Source organism: Haliotis rufescens, unplaced genomic scaffold (genome assembly GCF_023055435.1).
Source record: "Haliotis rufescens isolate VD_foot unplaced genomic scaffold, xgHalRufe1.0.p SCAF_4, whole genome shotgun sequence".
In the NCBI taxonomy this organism is placed as follows: domain Eukaryota; kingdom Metazoa; phylum Mollusca; class Gastropoda; order Lepetellida; family Haliotidae; genus Haliotis; species Haliotis rufescens.
This window is the reverse complement of record NW_025964112.1, coordinates 55,787,878-55,811,531: the sequence shown is the minus strand read 5'-3', so window position 1 is coordinate 55,811,531 and position 23,654 is coordinate 55,787,878. Positions and strand designations below refer to the sequence as shown.

The following is a 23,654-nucleotide window of genomic DNA, read 5'->3' as shown; positions in this document are numbered from 1 at the left end:
TGATGCACTTCACGAAGTAAGACCAATTCATTACAATATACTGTAAATCTTGAAATTAATGTGAGCGTGTATTAAATGCGAAAAATGTGAAAGGCCTTTGCTGAATTATTAAACATCGCATTTATATAAAAATATGACATTTTGGATAGCAGGAATAACTTAGACATATGCTGAAAACAAAACTATGTATTCAACACCACTGTTTATTGAGCAGCACTTGTAACAAGTATATACTGTCAACAATGTCAATCAAACACTAATTACATCCTGTGTATTGTCACTGCTGAGGTCATGACAAGAGTTCTCATCACTGATCACACCTGCAAGTCCAGACAGACGCCACCCACGCAACACGGGGTTTTGTTTTTTGCAACTGCGTCAAAGCCCGACACGAACCAGCGCACATGTATTGTTTTAGCAGAAGTACTCTACTCAGCGCTAATAAGCGGTACTATTTGGTGTGTGATTGGATTAATGTAAGATTGGAATCAGGTGAGGAATCTCCTGTAAACCTGACAGAGGACATTTTCTTTAGATATAAATCCACTGATGCTTGAGAGTAGGGGGGATGTCGCATTCATATTGAGTCGCATTTTTGGCTAGGGGCCAGTGTCGCATTCTTTTGGAGACGCATTAATTTACAGTACATCTTGATTATTGATCAGGTCGCATTTTGTTTGAAGCAACTGCAAGTGACATGAGAGGTGGAATCTGATTGGCCAATAGGAGGGACACAGAGGGGACATAACTCGTAAAAGCCACTGGTGGCACTACGATCAGGCGCAGATATTCCAGCCTAGTTCAGCAAGGATGGAAACAGGATTTTTAAAGTTAGTTAACTCCCTTGCCTCAGGAAGATGATAAGACAGCTACATTGTCAGGGTTGAATAGTGGTGAATTTCCTACAAAATACTCTTAATCAAATACTTTTAAGTATAATCTTTTTACTTTTTTTCAAAATTGAGCATAAAATTGTCCATGAAAGAAGTATTATATTGGTCTGGCCTTAATGTTGTTCGTTTTAGCTAAGTATGGGATCAGTTTCATTCCCAAGTACTTCTTTTATTATCAGTCAAAACATACACTTTACTCACTGAACCCAAAAATATCACTCCACAGGGGCATGTTCTAGTCCATTTAATCACAAAACACACGAAAATGTTCAGAAACTTTAGAGCTTGCTCCTCTAAAATACCCAGAGTTGTTGAACAAGGAAATTATATATGACAGACAACACATGTATATGAGGGACAGTCACGACATTGTGCTGTAGTATTTGTGACAAATTTGGAAGTACTTTATAATGACAAATTCACAGAACTATTCCATGCAGAGCTGACACAATAATGGTTGACTGATACAAAAATTGCTGAGTCACAACTATCATCAAAACAAAACCTGATGGAGTTTGATTTATAGGATTTTCTAAATAATTACAAATTCAAAATTAGAAGATGATTTGGAAATTTAGAAATTAAATCTGGCAATGGCCTTGAATACTGACCAGTAAGAAACCCTGTCTTATTAAGTGAGTGAGTTGGGTTTAACGCTGCTTTTAACAGTATTCCAGTTATATCACGGCATGTCAGCTTAATGTGGGAGGAAAGCCTGAAGTGATGCAGATCTCAGATGTTTACAACTTTGGTGAAACCCACAAGCAGGGATATGGTGCTGACAAACCTTGAAACATAATCGGGGCGAACCAGGATTGGAACCCACAATCATAGGTTTGTTGCGTGCCCAAGGGATGCAACCCTGCACGGCGGCGACGCCTTAGACGCCTGCACCACCCATGCCCCCGTCTTATTAAGAGCAGTGTTGAGGACACAACATACTGACAAATGAAATGTTATTACACTGGACCAAAATTTTGTCTCTGAAATGAAAATACCTTATGACTTCTTTTGTTTATTTGACTTTTAAACATAATAGAAAGGCGCCCAAAGAATCTTAATATTGTGACCCACGAGGAGAAAAAGGACTTTCTGGGTGCTAGGATACATGTGATCACCATGTGTGCGACCTGTACAAAAATATCTAATTTTCCTCTCTTTAGTTTGTGATGTAATAAAAACATTATTGCAAAACATTCCAGGATACATGTCTACATTCACTTAATCATACATATCTAAATACTACAATTATTACATAAACAGTTATAAATTTGAAAATGGGACTTTGCAAAGAATGAGTCCAAATGTTTGATGTCATGTCTCTGTAACCAATATAAATGGGAGTTTATGAATTGTATTTTTGAGGTCCTGTGATACTATATACTTAAAATAAAATAAGAAGTCAATTGAGATGGTTTAGCCCAGGAAAGCATGACTAATATCACTGTGATCAGTGATGTAGAATGGTTCATAAAGCTTGGGGGTATTGAGTGTGTTCAAAGATCGTTGTTGTGTGGACAAGTGATGGTTAGCAAAACATTTGAAATTTTGGTGCATATAGACATAATAAGCAGGTTGCATTTTTCCGTAATGGGTTGCACTGGTGAATGTTTTATGCAGCAATATTGGGCCCTGATGGGGTTTATTGCACTTACATCGTAACGTGCATGCACATATGTGTGCAACTGTTTGTACTAGTCTGACTAATGCCAATTACCGTATTCGACGTAATAAGCGCCCAGGGCGCTCTCAAAATTAGAAATAGGGGGCTCTCATTAGAATATTTTTTTGTCGAAAAAAATCAGATTTGAAAGATAAATTTCGTGGTTTATGCTGACAGCCGTAAATGTTTATATACGAGAGATATATTTTTCCACAATTTAATTGCCCATAATTAAGGGTGCATATAACACACGAGTGCGTAGTATACGCGAATAAATAAGAATTGTGTACATTGATTAATCGGAAAGGGTGCAAATTGGGATTGTTCACGAGCCAATATATTGGCAAATATTGCCGTGGGTGCTTATTAGAGCGGGGCGCTTATTACGTCGAATACGGTATATATAGTGCTAGCCTACTCAGACACCATGCTGCAGTCTAACTTGGATACCCCACTCAGACACAGTATACTGAGTCCTTGTTTTATCCCCTAAATGTCAGTGCCAGACAGGGTAACAACAAGTAGCAGGGTAACAACAAGTAGCAGGGTAACAACAAGTAGCAGGGTAACAACAAGTAAACAGCATTTGCTATAACGCGGCCAGGGTTCGAACAACCAGCCTTCCACTAGCTGGGTAGACACTCTATCCGCTAGACCACCAAACTAATTCATTTAACCATTAAATATTTGGATAAGTGCCCTGACAGCCCAATTCCCACAAGGATAAATTTACAAATAGATGGGAAATGGAAGAAACACAGATTTTCAATGTGGCTGTCACAGTGGCCTTTCAAAATCATAGACTGGGCCATACAGAGATAGACTCAGCCTTGCAGCCTCAATTATCATTCACTAAATTTACAGTGGGAATTAAATGTCAAAATGGGCATAAATTGGTGCATTGTGGTCATTAATAAGGATTTTTAATATATACAGATTGGAATTACTCAATCAAAGTTAAGAGATGCCCAGAGAAATTCAGGTTTCAGAATCCCAGTTGTATCTTCCCACAAAAAAGGTAGATGGACAAAACAACAGTAGATGATGCCAGATGCCAGTTCCTTAGAACAGGTGCTCTTCTACCAGTTGAGCTAATGGTGAACATTTTGGAAAGAAATGTAAAGTAGCCGATAGTGTACTGTTATCGTGATTTTTTTAACATTCATTTAAAACACAAGACAACACTGCATAAACAATACACCACTATTCCATGGAAATGTCAGTCTAAAATAAGCCATGCATACCAACAAAAAAACCATTTGTCTTGAAAATCAGAACATTTGTTTCCACTTAACATGAAAAACAAGTAAATGAGTTCTCTACACCAACCACAGAGATACAAAACAGCAGCATCTCCAATAAGAATGTTCCTGTGAGTGAATAAGACTGCAATAAATCTCATAAAACCAAACCAAAAGGCAATGTTTGTTAAGGACGTACTTTACTCAACATTCAGTGACGCTTATTATGAGACTCTTCTATGCTTTATGTATACAATGGATGGAGTGTGTTTACCTTGGTAGGGCTGGCTGCTCACTGCAAGTGTGTAGATAGAGAGAACATGTCCCTTATCTATCACCTGGCTGACATTGCACACTGAGAAATACTAACAAACCTGACCTTACTTGTTCGGTGAAACAATCAGCTTGTGCGTCATAGATTCTATACATACCCTCCTATAGTCCCTTCATCAAACATAGCAGGGACATCCCACTTCATCAAGCAGCTCGGCCATTTTGGTCTTTTGGGGAATTCATTCAACACCCTTTCTGGGTCCATGTATTTTGGCAAGCTCTAACATTACCCGTTTGGGCCCGATGTATTATAGTTTGGGCCCGATGTATTGCAGTTTGGGGCAGATGTATGGCAGTTTGGGGCAGATGTATGTCTGTTGGGGTCATTTATATGTCCATTTGGGTCAGATGTATTTTTTTTGGGGGGGAAGGGGCATGATGTAAGGCAGTTTGGGCCAGATTTATGGTCGTTTGGGCCAGATGTAGATAACCACCAGCCAAGTCAATGAACCTGACCACCAGCCAAGTCAATGAACCTGACCACCAGCCAAGTCAATGAACCTGACCACCAACCAAGTCAATGAACCTGACCACCAGCCAAGTCAATGAACTGGACCACCAGTCAAGTCAATGAACTTGACCAACAGCCAAGTCAATGAACCTGACCAACAGCCAAGTCAATGAACCCGACCATCAGCCAAGTCAATGAACCTGACCACCAGCCAAGTCAATGAACCTGACCACCAGCCAAGTCAATGGACCTGACCACCAGCCAAGTCAATGAACCTGACCACCAGCCAAGTCAATGAACCTGACCATCAGCCAAGTCAATGAACCTGACCAACAGCCAAGTCAATGAACCTGACCACCAACCAAGTCAATGAACCTGACCACCAGCCAAGTCAATGAACCTGACCACCAGCCAAGTCAATGAACCTGACCACCAGCCAAGTCAATGAACCTGACCACCAACCAAGTCAATGAACCTGACCAACAGCTTTGTCCTGACCACCAGCCAAGTCAATGAACCTGACCACCAGCCAAGTCAATGAACCTGACAACCAGCCAAGTCAATGAACCTGACCACCAGCCAAGTCAATGAACCCGACCATCAGCCAAGTCAATGAACCTGACCACCAGCCAAGTCAATGAACCTGACCACCAGCTTAGTCCTGACCACCAGCCAAGTCAATGAACCTGACCACCAGCCAAGTCAATGAACCTGACCACCAGCCAAGTCAATGAACCTGACCACCAGCTAAGTCAATGAACCTGACCATCAGCCAAGTCAATGAACCTGACCATCAGCTTAGTCCTGACCAACAACCAAGTCAATGAACCTGACCACCAGCCAAGTCAATGAACCTGACCACCAGCCAAGTCAATGAACCTGACCACCAGCTAAGTCAATGGACCTGACCACCAGCAAAGTCAATGAACCTGACCACCAGCCAAGCCAATGAACCTGACCACCAGCCAAGCCAATGAACCTCACCACCAGCAAAGTCAATGAACCTCACCACCAGCAAAGTCAATGAACCTGACCACCAACCAAGTCAATGAACCTGACCACCAGCCAAGTCAATGAACCTGACCACCAACCAAGTCAATGAACCTGACCACCAGCAAAGTCAATGAACCTGACCACCAGCTAAGTCAATGAACCTGACCATCAGCCAAGTCAATGAACCTGACCACCAGCCAAGTCAATGGACCTGACCACCAGCAAAGTCAATGAACCTGACCACCAACCAAGTCAATGAACCTGACCACCAGCCAAGTCAATGAACCTGACCACCAACCAAGTCAATGAACCTGACCACCAGCCAAGTCAATGAACCTGACCACCAGTCAAGTCAATGAACCTGACCACCAGACAAGTCAATGAACCTGACCACCAGCCAAGTCAATGAACCTGACCAACAGCCAAGTCAATGAACTGGACCACCAGTCAAGTCAATGAACTTGACCAACGGCCAAGTCAATGAACCTGACCAACAGCCAAGTCAATGAACTGGACCACCAGTCAAGTCAATGAACTTGACCAACAGCCAAGTCAATGAACCTGACCAACAGCCAAGTCAATGAACCTGACCATCAGCCAAGTCAATGAACCTGACCACCAGCCAAGTCAATGAACCTGACCACCAGCCAAGTCAATGAACCTGACCACCAGCCAAGTCAATGAACCTGACCACCAACCAAGTCAATGAACCTGACCACCAGACAAGTCAATGAACCTGACCAACAACCAAGTCAATGAACCTGACCACCAGCCAAGTCAATGAACCTGACCACCAGCCAAGTCAATAGACCTGACCACCAGCCAAGTCAATGAACTTGACCACCAGCCAAGTCAATGAACCTGACCAACAGCCAAGTCAATGAACCTGACCATCAGCCAAGTCAATGAACCTGACCACCAGCCAAGTCAATGAACCTGACCACCAGACAAGTCAATGAACCTGACCACCAGCCAAGTCAATGAACCTGACCACCAGACAAGTCAATGAACCTGACCACCAGCCAAGTCAATGGACCTGACCACCAGCCAAGTCAATGGACCTGACCACCAGCCAGGTCAATGAACCTGACCATCAGCCAAGTCAATGAACCTGACCAACAGCCAAGTCAATGAACCTGACCACCAACCAAGTCAATGAACCTGACCACCAGCCAAGTCAATGAACCTGACCACCAGCCAAGCCAATGAACCTGACCAACAGCCAAGTCAATAGACCTGACCACCAGCCAAGTCAATGAACTTGACCACCAGCCAAGTCAATGAACCTGACCACCAACCAAGTCAATGAACCTGACCACCAGCCAAGTCAATGAACCTGACCACCAGTCAAGTCAATGAACCTGACCACCAGACAAGTCAATGAACCTGACCACCAGCCAAGTCAATGAACCTGACCACCAGCCAAGTCAATGAACCTGACCAACAGCCAAGTCAATGAACTTGACCAACAGCCAAGTCAATGAACCTGACCAACAGCCAAGTCAATGAACTGGACCACCAGTCAAGTCAATGAACTTGACCAACAGCCAAGTCAATGAACCTGACCACTAGCCAAGTCAATGAACCTGACCACCAGCCAAGTCAATGAACCTGACCACCAGCTTAGTCCTGACCACCAACCAAGTCAATGAACCTGACCACCAGCCAAGTCAATGAACCTGACCAACAACCAAGTCAATGAACCTGACCACCAGCCAAGTCAATGAACCTGACCACCAGCCAAGTCAATAGACCTGACCACCAGCCAAGTCAATGAACTTGACCACCAGCCAAGTCAATGAACCTGACCAACAGCCAAGTCAATGAACCTGACCATCAGCCAAGTCAATGAACCTGACCACCAGCCAAGTCAATGAACCTGACCACCAGACAAGTCAATGAACCTGACCACCAGCCAAGTCAATGAACCTGACCACCAGACAAGTCAATGAACCTGACCACCAGCCAAGTCAATGGACCTGACCACCAGCCAAGTCAATGGACCTGACCACCAGCCAGGTCAATGAACCTGACCATCAGCCAAGTCAATGAACCTGACCAACAGCCAAGTCAATGAACCTGACCACCAACCAAGTCAATGAACCTGACCACCAGCCAAGTCAATGAACCTGACCACCAGCCAAGCCAATGAACCTGACCAACAGCCAAGTCAATAGACCTGACCACCAGCCAAGTCAATGAACTTGACCACCAGCCAAGTCAATGAACCTGACCACCAACCAAGTCAATGAACCTGACCACCAGCCAAGTCAATGAACCTGACCACCAGTCAAGTCAATGAACCTGACCACCAGACAAGTCAATGAACCTGACCACCAGCCAAGTCAATGAACCTGACCACCAGCCAAGTCAATGAACCTGACCAACAGCCAAGTCAATGAACTTGACCAACAGCCAAGTCAATGAACCTGACCAACAGCCAAGTCAATGAACTGGACCACCAGTCAAGTCAATGAACTTGACCAACAGCCAAGTCAATGAACCTGACCACCAGCCAAGTCAATGAACCTGACCACCAGCCAAGTCAATGAACCTGACCACCAGCTTAGTCCTGACCACCAACCAAGTCAATGAACCTGACCACCAGCCAAGTCAATGAACCTGACCACCAGCCAAGTCAATAGTCCTGACCAACAGCCAAGTCAATAGACCTGACCACCAGCCAAGTCAATGAACTTGACCACCAGCCAAGTCAATGAACCTGACCACCAGCCAAGTCAATGAACCTGACCAACAGCCAAGTCAATAGACCTGACCACCAGCCAAGTCAATGAACTTGACCACCAGCCAAGTCAATAGTCCTGACCAACAGCCAAGTCAATGAACCTGACCATCAGCTAAGTCAATGAACCTGACCACCAGCCAAGTCAATGAACCTGACCACCAGCCAAGTCAATGAACCTGGCCACCAGTCAAGTCAATGAACCTGACCACCAGCCAAGTCAATGAACCTGACCACCAGCCAAGTCAATGAACCTGACCAACAGCCAAGTCAATGAACCTGACCACCAGCTAAGTCAATGAACCTGACCACCAGCCAAGTCAATGGACCTGACCACCAGCCAAGTCAATGAACCTGACCACCAGCCAAGTCAATGAACCTGACCACCAGCCAAGCCAATGAACCTGACCACCAGCCAAGTCAATGAACCTGACCACCAGCCAAGTCAATGAACCTGACCACCAGCCAAGTCAATGAACCTGACCACCAGCCAAGTCAATGAACCTGACCAACAGCCAAGTCAATGAACCTGACCACCAGCTAAGTCAATGAACCTGACCACCAGCCAAGTCAATGAACCTGACCACCAGCCAAGTCAATGGACCTGACCACCAGCCAAGTCAATGAACCTGACCACCAGCCAAGTCAATGAACCTGACCACCAGCCAAGCCAATGAACCTGACCACCAGCCAAGTCAATGAACCTGACCACCAGCCAAGTCAATGAACCTGACCACCAGCCAAGTCAATGAACCTGACCACCAGCTAAGTCAATGAACCTGACCACCAGCCAAGTCAATGGACCTGACCACCAGCCAAGTCAATGAACCTGACCACCAGCCAAGTCAATGAACCTGACCACCAGCCAAGCCAATGAACCTGACCACCAGCCAAGTCAATGAACCTGACCACCAGCCAAGTCAATGAACCTGACCACCAGCCAAGTCAATGAACCTGACCACCAGCCAAGTCAATGAACCTGACCACCAGCCAAGTCAATGAACCTGACCACCAGCCAAGCCAATGAACCTGACCACCAGCCAAGTCAATGAACCTGACCACCAGCCAAGTCAATGAACCTGACCACCAGCCAAGTCAATGAACCTGACCACCAGCCAAGTCAATGAACCTGACCACCAGCCAAGTCAATGAACCTGACCACCAGCCAAGCCAATGAACCTGACCACCAGCCAAGTCAATGAACCTGACCACCAGCCAAGTCAATGAACCTGACCACCAGCCAAGTCAATGAACCTGACCACCAGCCAAGTCAATGAACCTGACCACCAGCCAAGCCAATGAACCTGACCACCAGCCAAGCCAATGAACCTGACCACCAGCCAAGTCAATGAACCTGACCACCAGCCAAGCCAATGAACCTGACCACCAGCCAAGTCAATGAACCTGACCACCAACCAAGTCAATGAACCTGACCACCAGCCAAGTCAATGAACCTGACCACCAGCCAAGCCAATGAACCTGACCACCAGCCAGGTCAATGAACCTGACCATCAGCCAAGTCAATGAACCTGACCAACAGCCAAGTCAATGAACCTGACCACCAGACAAGTCAATGAACCTGACCACCAGCCAAGTCAATGAACCTGACCACCAGCCAAGCCAATGAACCTGACCACCAGCCAGGTCAATGAACCTGACCATCAGCCAAGTCAATGAACCTGACCAACAGCCAAGTCAATGAACCTGACCACCAACCAAGTCAATGAACCTGACCACCAGCCAAGTCAATGAACCTGACCACCAGCCAAGCCAATGAACCTGACCACCAGCCAAGTCAATGAACCTGACCACCATTGTTAACATTGTTACATGTGGAAGAAAGGGGGTTAAAATGAAAAGTTATCTAAAGTAATAATCCAGGAAAAATGTATCTAATTTTTATGCCAGGTTTCTTTTAATTTAAAAAGCAATTTATCAGTTAAAGACAGCAAAAACTGAAAACAATTCCCAATAGTTTAACACGGATTTGAATAAAAAAGTGCATATAACGTACATCAATGAAAATAGCCTTGTTGTGACGTATGTAACACACAATTATTTGATGCGTCAAACGCCTAAGCGCTCATGACTGTGTGCCGAGCAGGGAGCGTTCAACATAATACACTCAATGGGCATGTTTGTTTGCCTACAGCACTCACATCATCACCTACAGAAGTACCTAGTCTGAGGTGGTCATCAGCTGAATCCCACACAACACTAGCTACTGGACGTCCAGGGAGTGGGGGATTTGTTGCAGCATCCCAACACATGCAGCATCACCTAATAGCAGCTGCATCTGTTTCAGTAGACTTGACGGTGTAAGATTTTCACACAAAAAGAATATTTAAACAAATGAGCATATCTTGAATCTAAGAAACAGCGTACTTTTCATTAAAAGTGCTGATTTCTTTTTTCCAAATTCCTTTTGTTCATATATTTTCTTTTCCAGTTATTTCAAGAGCTTTATCGAGCAAAAAAAATAAAACTAGCCATGTGAAAAAATAATAATTAGTTCTGATACATAATGACACAGTTCTATTTTTTCAAATAAAAAGTTATAAATTTGAACATTATTTGGGGACTTGGAAGGGACCATTAAAAATGTAACTTGTACCATGAAAAAATTGTTCCATAAAATGGGTGGGTTCCGAAAGCTGATACAGTCCTACAAATCACACAACACACATCACACACACATCACACACACATCACACACACACACACACACACACACACACACACACACACACACACACACACACACACACACACGATCAGTCCCTCACACACTAGAGAAAAAATAAAGTAGAATATAATCTAATACTATGTATCACCACTGCATGTCTCATGGTTGAATGTAAAAGAAGTTTGTAAGTGAGCATATTTCAAGCCACATTTACCCATGTGGATATCAAACCCTGCCTTCAGCATGACAAACTGACGCTCTACCCACTAGACTACTCCGCTGCCCCTGATGTAATATGCAACATCATTAGATGTTCCTGCTGACAATTATCTATGTTGGTTTGTAATGAACTCACACTGTCAGATAGCGAGCTACATCTAAACTTGAGACTGACATCCACTTCCTGATGTCCCTACACCATCACATCCTGGTCCGATATCCCTATGGTGACAATGTAAAATCATGCCTCCGTTTGTACTCTCTGTTCAGATAGTCCCAGGGTAATCGGTGCAGTGACTAGCCCCTGCATGTCATCAGTGCGGATCAATCATGTAGCTTACGTAAAGACTTACATGAGAGGATCTGTAAGCTTAAATTCCATTGTAAAGTAACGGCACTATATGAAACCTACCAACTGAACAACGAGAATCAATACAGTTGTATCTAGTTCATATCTCATGCATGATGTTTACTTTACACTGTAACAGGCTCAACAAATGTTTGTTTGAAACAGTATGACCTGTTCATGAAACAATCAGATAGCAATATGGCTTTAAATCACAATCTCCCATAACTTTATAATCTACATTTTCCTCATAGTGATCAATGCTTGAGTGAGTGAGTTTAACTCCTTGGTGGCCTGTTTACGAAGATGTCTTAGCTACGACGAATCTCAGCGACTTACGACTAAAATTATGAGTGCCAAAAGAACTATTCTTGAAGCTGTCTTAAACCAATAGCAACATTATCTTATTTATGACACAAATTTAAGCTTGAGGGTGGTTTATTCATGTCATAGTTATTTACAATTGATCAAAAAAGGATAATATTGTTGCACACTTGTCCTTTATATATAGATCTAGCAAGCAATGAAGATTAATATAAATTTGAAAGAAAGTTGTGAGAAAAATTGCAAGAACATAACAGAAATATATACCGTATTCGACGTAATAAGCGCCCCGCTCCAATAAGCGCCCACGGCGATATTTCCTAATATATTGGCTAGTAAACAATCCCAATCAGCACCCCTTCCGATTGATCAATGTACACAAGACTTTTTTTATTCGTGTTTAATACGCACTCGTGTGTTATATCACCCTTAATAATGGGCAATTAAATTCTTGAAAAATATATCTGTCGTATGTAAACACTTCAGGCTGTTAGCATAAACCACAAAATTTACGATCTTTCAACTCAAAATAATATTCTAATAAGCACCCCCTAATTCTAATTTTGAGAGCGCCCTGGCCGCTTATTACGTTGAATACGGTATACGTAAAGATGTCGTGATGATCGCAAGCTTGTGACAACTCGCAATGCTGATTTTGCTTTGAGGGAGTGTTGCATACACAATGTCGCATCTAGACTTCAGGGACGTTGTAATGTTGCCATTATAAAAAGTACATATTATAATTTAAACTTCATTTTAATTCATTTATTAAAACACCTGCAACGTACTATAAGGAACACAATTTATGGATGTCAAAATCTTTATTGTGAGGAACACAACATTTTGGAGCTTACTCCTTCATCAAATAATCACCTGTCATAATGAAGGAGTAAGCATGTACCCCGAAACGTTTTGTTCCTCATGATAAAGAAATTGAGATCCATAAATCTTCCTTATGTGTATCACTTCTAAATGCCTTTAAAGACCTAACGTACTATAGGTTCAAAATAATATGAAAACACAGCTAGGACGACAGAACTGCACTGCTTAACCTACGAACTGAACAATGTTATCTCAAACAATAACTTGTGAGATCATTCAACTGATACCCTTAACGATAATATTTCAGACTGCAGTGTGTGATAACTATCCCGAGGCTAGTGAGTGAGTGAGTGAGTTGGGTTTAACGCCACTTTTAACAGTATTCCAGTTATATCACAGCGTGTCAGCTAAATGTGGGAAGAAAGCCTGAAATGATGCAGGTCTCAGACGTTTACCACTTTGGCGAAACCCACGAGCACGGGTAAGGTGCTGACAAACCTGGAAACATAATCGAGGAGAACCAGGATTCGAACCCACAATCATAGGTTTCTGGCGTGTCCAAGAGATGCAACTCTGCACAGCGAATTGCGGCGCCTTAGACACCCGGGCCACCCTACCCTGTTTCTTCTGGACATGTAATGTGCTGAACTACTTCAGTTCTCACTTCATAGATCAGGAGGAACTAACATAATCGGGGAGAACCGGGATTCGAACCCACAATCATAGGTTTCTGGCTCGCCCAAGGGACGCAACAACCCTGCACAGCGAATTGTGGCGCCTTAGACGACTGGACCACATGTTGAAGACAGACAGATCGTATCACAAACTTTGAGGAAATATCCTTGAAGATGTTATGACTGTGAATTCAAAATAATATTATTGCAATCTCAAATATCTGATATTTTATTCCCATACGATGCCTCTCTAAATAAATAGCCGAAAATATTTTCTCAGAAAATCCAAATATTGAAATCAAACTTCGCACTGCACCCCTCCTTTTGGCTTAGAAAGTGTTCACCAAGTTTGAGAAGAATCTATGCTGCAGTTTCAAGTAACATGTTGCACATAAGAAATGTCCTCAGGAGGACGGAATTCCTTGGTATAACTATTTACCCGCACCCTTTTAGGTCTGGGGTATATATAATACCCAAAAATCCCTTTCAGAAGCATGTTTTGGAAATATATTGGATATTGTTTACAAAATCACATTTTGCTGATGCCGGTTATAAGATTCCTACTACTTCACTCTCAGTACCCTACATACATCCCTGAATTCCTCATACATTTAAGCATCTAATGACAAATTGTCTTTGAAAGTCATACAAAATGATCATTAAGTAGAGATAATTTATGGATAACAACTTCTTTATTTACTGTAAAGGCGACGTTTTGGTATAGATCCTTATACCGCTGTCAAGCAACGGTATAAGGATTTTCTATGAGTGCTTCATAGGTTGTCTGGATGCCAGAGAGACATATATTTCCCTCCTTTTCAAATCTCACTTTGAAGTTCAACAAAACTCAAGATAACACGCACACAAATACACTTCACAGTTTTTGAATTCAACTTCTCTGTTAAGTGATATCATCTGCAGTCATTTTAGGCAAAGCAAAGTTATCGAAAACAAACTCATAACAACTTAGGTTCATGTTTTAAAATCTAAATATTGCCTCTCTGTCAGGCCTCTCTACGTCAAGATCAAAGGATATCTGTACGATAACGTCAGAAGGTACGTCAGCAGGTGTAGTAGACAGGACTTGTAATCATTTCACTACAACCTGACCACATGATGGTCGGTTTGCTATCTACAAAATCACTGTGGTTTCTGTCTACAAATGAAGTGAAGTATTTCTTACACAACACTGAAACAATACATCTGAATTGTTTTCTTTTATCTCTTGTTTTGTAATAGTACTTCAAACAGCTTGGCATCTAGCCATACGTAATCAATAAGGTTCTCATACCATTAGGACATTAGACGCAAACGTTTGTTTGTTTGTTTGTTTGTTTGTTGTTTAACACCCCACTCAGCAATATTCCAACTATATGACGGCGGTTTGTAAAATAATCAAGTCCAGACCAGACAATCCAGTGATTGATATCATGAGCATCGATCCAGCAATTGAGATCAATGACATGCATCAACCAAGTCAGTAAGCCTGACCACCCGATCGCCTCTTACGACAAACATAATCGCCTTAGAGATCATACATCGTGAAGATCCGTTCACGGAGCTCTCAATACAGTAGCTATGAAACTGGAGGTGTAACGAAGGTGTCTACTCAGTGGGAAGGAGCTTGATCATTGGACTCAAAGGGAAACCACTCCCACTCTCGATATATAAATTAACTGAAAAGGTCATGGTCATAGCGATAGCAAACAAACATGTTGCTAGTGTTACAACTGAAATATACAAAAAAGGTATATTGATTTACATAATATTTTGTATGGAATGACTGTCATGCTCTGTTATCGACATAAATCATCATTGGTACATACGATGTTTGTAACATGTTTTCTAGTGTTTTTTGAAAGGACAAGTGGAAGCCACTCAGTCTTGTAGTCAGAAATGACACAGTAGACCCATACTTAATTTGTGTCATAAACTTGACTAAGCGCTAAAACAGCTTCGAGAATAGACTTAGCTAAGATCTTTCTCGATACAACACCTTTACGACAATCTCAGCGCTATGAGTGCCTCGTAGGTTGTCTGGATGCTACGGGGACATATATTTCCCTCCTTTCCAAATCTCACTTTGAAGTTCCACCAAACTCAAGATAACACAAATACACTTCACAGTTTTGAATTCCGTGGGAATTTCTCTATTAAATGGGGCATGGGTGGCCCAGTCGTCTAAGGCGCAGCGAATCACTGTGCAGAGTTGCGTCCCTTGGACACGCCAAAAACCTATGATTGTGGGTTCGAATCCTGGTTCGACTCAATTATGTTTCTAGATTTGTCAGCACCATACCTGTGCTCGTGTGTTTCAACGAAGTGGTAAACATCTGAGATCTGCATCACTTGGGGCTTTCCTCCTACGTTAAGCTGACACGCCGTGATATAACTGTAATACTGTTAAAAGCAGCGTTAAACCCAACTCACTCACTCACTCTGTTAAGTGATATCATCTGCAGTCATATTAGGCAAAGGAAAGTTATCTAAGACAAACTCAATACAAAATAGGTTCATGTTTTGAAATCTAAATATTGGATATTAACCAAGAGTATTCAATAACAAATATAGCACACTGGTCATAACGGGTATCCATGATTTATCAAATAGCCAATGATCATTCTGATGCAAAGCCAAAAAAGAACAAATTGAGCAGGGCATACTAATACCCCGAACTGCGACGCCAACATATGTCTAAGTTCAAAACATGAAGAAAATCATATTTTTTCAGAAAATACACATTTCAAAAACAAACTTTCCACTGCACCTCTCCTATAAGTATAGAAGCTGTTCCTTACTCACTCACCCACTCTTTGTACAGTAACCCATGTGAAAGTAAAGTATGTTTCAGAAGAACAGGGCTGAAGAACCTCATTTATAAGTAATGGAGGGCTATGTTTTTAGGATTCAATGACCCAGACCCCTTGGCAACCAAAATGACTGAATGATTGATAGCGATCACTGAAGCGTTTCCCAACACTACTAAAAAAGCAACCAAAATAGCATCTTCCCGAGGCAAGAGAGTTAACTGACTATAAAAGTCCAGTTTCCCCCTTTGCTGAACTAGGCTGGAATTCCTAGGCTCCAGCAGTGGCTATGTAGAGTTATGTCCCTTCTATGCCTCTCCTATGGACCAATCAGATTCAACCCCTCGTATCACTTGCATTTGCTTCAAACAAAATGGCCACGCCCAGTGAAGACAATCTGATTGATAATCAAGATCTATATTGTGATAAAACGGATCTTACATCGCAAAGTTCATCAAATCACCTTGATTAAAGACATGAAAACATTTCGAAAATATCTGTTTACACACAGTTGGCGGTGCACATGCTTTGCACCCTGCAATCGACCGACATCTGCATGACAGTTTACAAACCATATTTCGATTTCATTGTGCGATTCTGATTGGACTATGCATAGGCTTGTTAGTCCAGCCAAAATCTAACTCCAAAATACCAGCCTAGTTTGGCAAGGGTGGAAATTGGACTTTTATAGTCAGTTAACTCTCTTGCCTCGGGTAGATGCCAAAATAGCCGCCTGCACATTTCCAAGGCTAGTAGTGTTATATGTGTGCAAGTGCCCTTTATGTCTCCTCTCTGTCTGTTGGTTACATATATACCGTATTCGACGTAATAAGCGCACCGCTCTAATAAGCGCTCACGGTGATATTTGCTAACATACTGGCTAGTGAACAATCCCAAGTAACACCCCTTCCGATTGATCAATGTGCACAAGACTTATTTATTCGCGTATAATACACACTCGTGTGTTATATGCACCCTTAATTATGGGCAATTAAATTCTGAAAAAATATAATGATGTTTATAAACATTTCATATAAACCACAAAATTTATCCATTAACTCAATTTAACTCCATTTAACCAAAATAATATTCTAATAAGCTAGTGCCCCCTATTTCTAATTTGAGAGCGCCCTGGGTGCTTATTACGTTGAATACGGTATATATTTATACCTACATGGCATTAATCATTAAATCATACAGATACATTCTGATACATTTATTTAATGACTATTTCAGGAGAATACTACACTCATTGTTTGGTTTGTTTGTGTTTTATAACACAGGCAGCAATATTCCTGTCTTAAATACAAAAAACAGGAAGATTCCGGGGTAGAATAGGTCTTCAGCAACCCATACTTGCCGTAAAAGGCGACTATGCTTGTCGTAAAAGGCGACTAACGGGGTCGGGTGGTCAGGCTCGCTGACTTGGTAGATACATGTCATCAATCCCAATTGCGTGGATCGATGCTGATGATGTCAATCACTGGATTGTCTGGTTCAGACTCGATTATTTTACAGACCGCCGTCATATAGCTGAAATATTGCTGAGTGCGGCGTTAAACAATAAACAAACAAAAACAACTCTTAAATAAAAAATCTGGGTCAGATAAACTAGTGGTTGATATTGTGAATACCGTCCCACCCAGTTGTATGATGGATGAAACAAGTCATAGAGCCTGATCACCCGATCTAATTCGGCTGCCTCTTACGACACGCAATAAAGTATCAGGGACCACCACACCACAGGCGGCAATACTCCAGCTATATGACACTAGCCTGCAAATAGGTATAAGCAATGATCCCCACCATTGGGTTTTGATGACATACAATCAACCAAGTAACATGCCCACCCATTGGATTCCGACAAGTGCCAACTAAAACCAACAAAGGCTTTAAAATTTATGCACGTATCATAGTTACATACTTGTCTGTGAACTATGTATTCTAAATGGTAATCACCTTGATGTCTGTCTTTACAGCTGGAATATCGCCAAGTGGAGCAACTCTCTGTCACATCTAGGCATACCCCCAACCGGGAACAGACTCTCTCAGACAACCATGCCATGAAATCTTCCTCTCGCTAGCAACAACTGAATCTTTTACATTCATTAATAGCTACACCAGGAAGTTTGCATACTTTGTATATCAGTTTACACAGTTAATAGAAAAATGTAGCTATGTTTTTTTCAAATGAAACAAAACTACATTTACAGTATGCCATGAATGATTTCTAAAAATTTGGATTAAACTTTTTACAAAATTTAATGATTCTTGGTTAGAATTGGCAGGATCAGTGACTTCATTGATAGAGTGTCATCGTACCCGGATGGGCCGGATAATTGTTTATTATATCAATCACTGGATAGTCTGGTCCAGATTTGACTATCTACTAGGTGCCATCACATAAATTGAATATTTCTTAGTGTGTCATGTTACAACAAACAAACATCCATGAGCCCATTGCTTTCAGCAGAAATGACAAGATTTCAGGGTGGAGGGTGGGGGTGGGGCCGTGGGGGGATGGGCTATTTCAGTCAACAGTGTCAAATAGGAAATTAATTTTCAAGGCGCCACATTTACTGTCTGCATATATATATGAACACTCACTATGTTCACTGACAGTATTATTTTTAAAGACAGTGCAAACAGTTTTAACACCTGTGGTATAACCTCATTTGAACCTTGAGTGCAGGAATACAAAGGGTTTTACCACACACAAAATATATTGAATCCTACATGCATACCGCATTCGCAACAATAACAAAAGGGAGTGCACATTGAACGAACATCTTTTTAGCTCAAACGCTGATGCAGCTAAAACCTTTTTGATCATAGTTACAAGGCAAGTGTATACCCCATTTGCACTTCTGTTTTCTGTAAAAATATGTACTCAAGAAGATATGGTCTGTCATGTGAATGTTCTGGTTTTATAGGGGTGCCAACAATTACCGGCAGACTGGTTTGCAAGACGGTTAGGGGGTGCTTAATACAGCGAGTATGGTACTCCAGTAAACTACGGTTATAACGAACTCAAAGGACCACAAATTTTAGTTAGTTATAACCGTAGTTCGTTATAAAGATATATACAACATATATACAGCAAATGGACGGGACCAAAAAAAATGTTCGTTATATCCGCCAGTTCGTTATAAGCGTGTTTGTTATAAACGTAGTTTACTGTAATTGAGATTGGACATAAAATTTACATAGCGAGTCTTGTGGGATTCACAACTGCATGACAGGGTTCAGAATTCCTTGTATTTTCGTGATAATGGCACAGTTAAAATCGTACCGGCACGGTTTAAATATTTTCCAAGTGACTGAAGCGCACACTTATTTTTAATGATTAAGAATTCACTTTCACTTTGCATGCTTTGTGTGAGTTCACTGGAGTATGAACCTTCATAGAGTGAAGGCCAAACTGATTGAACTGTGAAGTATCAGTCCACAGGGTCCCCTACTGAGCCCCATGTCTTGGACTCCAAAGATCTATTACTGGGCGTCCCTGGACATAACAATGGAGAGAACCAAGCAAATCCCTGTGTGAATAAACACGACTCCTTGTCATCTAGGTTCTGTCACCGACTTACCCCTGCAAAATATTATCTTCATAAATCAACTTATCAAAACATCTTTGATTTTATCAGCCACAAAGTCTGATATGAGACCAAGTTAACAAAACAAATTCAAACTGGAATCTTCTTAACAAAAGGTGGTCTCTGATGTGCGCTCTCTCCTTTAGACGTAGGAAGCCATGATCATAAGAACTTTGACCCCATTTTAAAGACAAGTGACCCGAATCAACAAATGAAAAGTTTCTCAAATCAATATAAGTGCCCCGGTCACATAGAAAATTGACAAAGGGGGACACTTATCAAAAACATAAACAACTTATATTTATTTTCAGAGATCAAGCGTATATGAAACGAAAACATTCTTGATAATAGTGACCAAATATATATCCTCTCTTCAACTCTGTTTCTATAAAATGATATACACCAAGGTTTTACCTTGACTTACAAAATGAGTGAGTGAGTATGGTTTTGACGCCGCTTTTAGCAATATTCCAGCAATATCAAGGCGGGGGACACCAGAAATGGGCTTCACACATTGTACCCATGTCGGGAATGGAAACCCGGGTCTTGGGCGTAACGAGCGAACGCTTTAACCACTAGGCTACCCGACCGCCCTTGAGAGCCTGGAATCACTCAATAATAATGTGGACAGTGGTCATGATTGATGGATGAAGCAAGACACCCATTACTCCTCTTGATGTGCTGTAGGTACAATGAATATGACTGAGCATCCCTCAGGGCGCTGCGTATTCTTTTCTGCGTCCAATCTTAACATTTGTGTGTACTAGACACACATCTGTGTGTACACAACAAAATATGGACTGTCAAGTAAACTTTTGTCTCAGTAAGTGGTGCTTATAAAAACAACAAAAAGAAAAGTCTAGCTTGGGAGGGCTTATTGGAACAAGGGGCAATATGGCAAATATGGTACGTCTACACACTCCTCCCAAACTGATGACATCAATCACTATTGACCTGAATCCTTGAATACTGACAGATCTGGGACCTGACATATGACCTGTTTACCAACTGACCTGAACTCCATCAACATTTGTTCCACTTTTAAGTCAGCCTGTCCCTGGGCCAGGTCACATGTGACCTCAGTCCAACTAGATGTTGCCAAATTTGATAAACTATCAAATCTTTGTTTAATGTGGCACTGATCAGAAAGCAACTGCATTGTGAAAAGTATGTGGCATGAGACAAATATGTATGACAAATAGTTATCAAAAGACTACATTGCATTCAACCTTAAATCCTTTGATTTTGAATATTTTATAGATATTTATTCTTAACTATTACAAAATAAATTTGTTTGGGTAAATATTTGACTCAGACCTTAGCTTTTAACATTTTTTTTGTCAGCTGGCTTTCTCTGGTACGGGCACTTCTTTTACAAATCTATAAGGTGAGGTGAGGTGAGGTGAGGTGAGGTGAGGTGAGGTGAGGTGAGGTGAGGTGAGGTGAGGTGAGGTGAGGTGAGGTGAGGTGAGGTGAGGTGAGGTGAGGTGAGGTGAGGTGAGGTGAGGTGTGGTGAGGTGAGTCGAGGTGAGGTGAGGTGAGGTTTTAATGTTGCATTAAAAAATAATGCACCACATAGCAACGTGTGTGGGTTCGGGGGACGGGCTTATCATGTGACCAGACTTTTCTCTTGTTTGTAATCACACACTTATTCTCAAATAAGACCAGGCATGCTTCGTGCAAGCCTTTCGGTGTGCCATACGTATTGTCTTGCATAATTATATAGATATACTACTACAACTGCACCAGTGACATGCAAGACATGATAGTTTTAAACACAAAGTGACCGTATCGCGAGCTCTCTGTAGGGCTTCGATGACAGGACGTAGAGGATATATATGCAAATGGTAATAGTTTTTCAAGTTTTTGGATATGTTCTCATGACAGTTAAACATTTCATGACGTATGTTTATCGAAATCCAAAATGAAAGAGATGAAAAACACATAAATGGACTGTCAAAGATGTGACTGTATGACAGAGGTACTCGGCTGGCCGCAAGGAACCCTGGGTAGAAGAGTGATTGGCTTCACACAACGACGGCATATTGTTATATAAGGCAGTTTAATTTATTGTTAAACATTGAGCTAACTCAATTGTAACTTACATTGTTTCTGTTGAGATTCAGTAGAAGTTCATTGCATGGACAATGATTGGTGTAAAGAATGTAGTACTATTTAATTGAAGCAGTGGTGTGGAGGTTATTATGTTTAGATGCTTGAATTATCTGTAAACTTCCGGAATAGCATGGAGGGATGTCAAGCATGTCAGAAACGTGGAATATTCTGTGATGCTCTAGTGACACTGGACTGGTCTAGCACTGTGTTGAAAGTGATGGAAGCTATATAAGTGGAGTGGGCACGTGCCTGTCTCATTTCACATTACATCAAGACCATCTTTCATGTGAACATCACTTTTCACCCTTTGTTCAGCCTAGACCTATCTTCGAGGTGATTATTATTCTTGTCATTACCATTTCCACTGTTCTCACATTTTATACAGCCATTGAATATTGTACTACCACTCTATTGTGTACTGCCATTGTAATTGCTGTGCAGTAATTTGTATAGATTTGTAAACTTCATACATTTTCTAATCTAGGCTTTGATAAACACTGGCTTCCAATCTAATCAAACTGGCAATAAGTATGTTTTAACTCAGCCTCAAGAAATAAACAGCTTTCTCTTCAATTTGCCTATAATAACAAAACAAGACTGAAGCCAGTTTTCTCTGTGCAACTCTTGCATTATTGGCTTCACTGTATGGAGCTCTATTGTTTTGGTTTGATAACTGAACGGGCATGTGACGACACACTCGGAACATATTTCATGCATGATTTATGAACACATAGAACCGTCGATGTAGTGTCCCTTTAAGACTAAATGTTGTTGATTGATCCAGATAGATAAAAAAACGCAGTAGTAAATCTTTGAAGTTGGATACACTGGATTCAATACAGCCAGGAGAGCTAAATTGTCTTGTCTCTCATAAATCAGTCTCAAAATATAGCAGGCCTCCATCAAGAACATCTTGACTTAATAAGTCAGAATGCTTGCATAGAAAAAACAACAACTGACAAACTTTTTTTTAAGTTTAAGTTTTTAAGAACGCCCAAGAAAATCAGGATTTTCTTTGATGCATATGTAATCTCTAGTAGCCTTATCATTTTACTCTATTATAAAGTAAGATGTATGCATAAAAATATCAGACTTCTCTTCAGGGGTTTTAATACATTCAATTGAGTTTTAAATATCAACACTTTTTCTGGGCAAATCAAAAGAAGTTCATATTCCAGGTTAGTAGGTAGGCTATAAATACATGACTTAGATTTCCTCAGCACTGGGGTGAAAACATTTCACTTTATAACCTAAATAAATGTTTTCAACTTGGTTTATTAAAATTTGAATAAGTTACATACGGAGTGGTATGTGGTGATAAGTGTTCCCTTGTTTGAAAATAATTTTCACAGCGGTACAAAGGATCAAATCTTACAGATATTGAAACTGAACAACAGTCGTGACAGAGTTCATTCCCCTTGACATGCTTACCAACAGAGAAAGATTCACGTAAACAAATAAAATCAAAAGGTATTTCAATTAATTCATGATTGCAATCGGAAGGTACAAAAACTAGCTACCACTTACAAAATCACCATTTGAGAATGTGATTGTGATAATGCCAAGAAACACAATCTTGTCCAAACCCGGAAATGTGGGAGGGGAGTTTACCGAACTCTCAACAGCCTTTCACGATTTTAACATTGGCTTTGGCATAGCGAAGCCTAATGAATATGTCTGTAAGGAGACTTCAAATATTGCCGCACGTGAAACGTTACGACAACTAAAGATTGTACCTAGAAATGATT

General features: G+C 41.4%; 1 protein-coding gene across 2 annotated transcripts in view; it reads right to left on the bottom strand.

The window, feature by feature from the left end:
* LOC124114760 (inositol-trisphosphate 3-kinase homolog) overlaps positions 1 to 23,547 on the bottom strand; it is an 84,852-nt gene extending 61,305 nt beyond the window's left edge. Inside the window, exon 1 of one of the 2 annotated variants that reach the window (XM_046475551.2) lies at positions 23,434 to 23,547. The gene's annotated coding sequence lies outside the window, so the exon portion shown is untranslated. Of the gene's footprint in view, positions 1 to 18,154; positions 18,171 to 23,433 lie in introns of those variants that run through there. The other variant, XM_046475559.2, reaches the window with a different exon arrangement.
* Between the last annotated feature and the right edge of the window lie 107 nt (positions 23,548 to 23,654).